The following is a 1,599-nucleotide window of genomic DNA, read 5'->3' as shown; positions in this document are numbered from 1 at the left end:
TTTTCCAAAAATTCAAAGCAGTTTAAAGCTGAAAGAAGGATTGTTTAGAACCATCCAAGAAAAGGGTGTTATCGTCTGTAAATGGGGAAATTTTATGTTCTGTATTTTGGATTATAACACCTTTTATATCTTTGTTATTTTTTATCAAAATTGCCAAAATCTCTACCACAAGAATAATAATATATGGAGAAATAGGGTCTCCCTTGTGACATCCTCTTGAAAACTTAAAACCAGAAATATGTTGTTACCTTAGTGTTTTATACCGTGTGATCTCTGAAACGCTCTACAAGCACTATTTAACAGTGAAAATTTTGTTTTTATAATACATGTATATAACTAACATCAATTAAATTAAGATACAGGAGGATAACCTTTTCATAATATTACAACATTGATTTAAATCAACAGTAATATTAACAGATCTAAAAGAAAACAATCCATCTCATGCTGCCAAATTGTGTAATATCCTCATAATGACTGCAAGCTCTGTAAATGGAGTGTTTTTTCTCTGATCGGATTTCAGGCATATAAGCAAAGGAAGTAAACTCACACAACAGGCCACAGGCTTATTATAATGGCAATAAACTGCCAGCATAGCTCTCATGAAACATTTATTTTACTATTAAGTACATTCCATTCATATAGAAAAGATGCCGTTCATCCAGTTCTATGAAACTGGAAGTTATTAGATTACAAAAATACTAGCTAAACATGATGTTTGTAGTAAATTTATAGTGAAAACCTAACTTAATATGATGTTTATAGTAAATCTGTAATAAGAACCTTACTCAATATGATGTTTGTAGTAAATCTATAATAAGAACCTAACTTAATATGATGTTTATAGTAAATCTGTAATAAAAACCTTACTCAATATGATGTTTGTAGTAAATCTATAATCAGAATCTAAATATGATGTTTAAAATAGTATAATAAGAACCTAACTTAATATGATGTTTATAGTAAATCTATAATCAGAATCTAAATATGATGTTTAAAATAGTATAGTAAGAACCTAACTAATTGTGATGTTTGTAGTAAATCTATAGTAAGAACCTAACTTAATAGTATGTTTGTAGTAAATCTATAGTAAGAACATAACTTAATATCATGTTTGTAGTATATCTATAGTAAGAACTCTACTAAATATGATTTTTGTAGTGAATCTAGTCAGAACCTAGATATGATGTTTGTTGATATGATGTGATAAAGGATATTCGCGAATAGTGATTTTATCAAACAATTTTAATGGAATGGCAGGAACCACAGATGTCTGACTGAAACTTGGAATGATGCACCAATACACATAAAACGCTCTTTTACAACCCCTTTAATATGACGAACTAATTCTATACACTAACCTGTAACTGTCTGATCCAAATCTACAAGTTTCTGTAATAAAAAAATAAAACAAATATTAGAAGGTGCCATAAAATAGAATAGCTATTTAAACAGGGGATAAACAATGTAAGTGCATTTATATTTTTAATATATATACATTTTTTATTAATAAAGGCCTTGTACTTTGACTATCTTGGCAAGTGAATTCTGAGGAAAGTGCTTACTGTTTCTATTCTTTGTCATTCATTTTTTATCTTC

The sequence above is a fragment of the Lottia gigantea genome, assembly GCF_000327385.1.
Source record: "Lottia gigantea unplaced genomic scaffold LOTGIsca_135, whole genome shotgun sequence".
Taxonomy (NCBI): domain Eukaryota; kingdom Metazoa; phylum Mollusca; class Gastropoda; family Lottiidae; genus Lottia; species Lottia gigantea.
The sequence above is the reverse complement of the archived record's forward strand: the minus strand, read 5'-3'. Positions refer to the sequence as shown.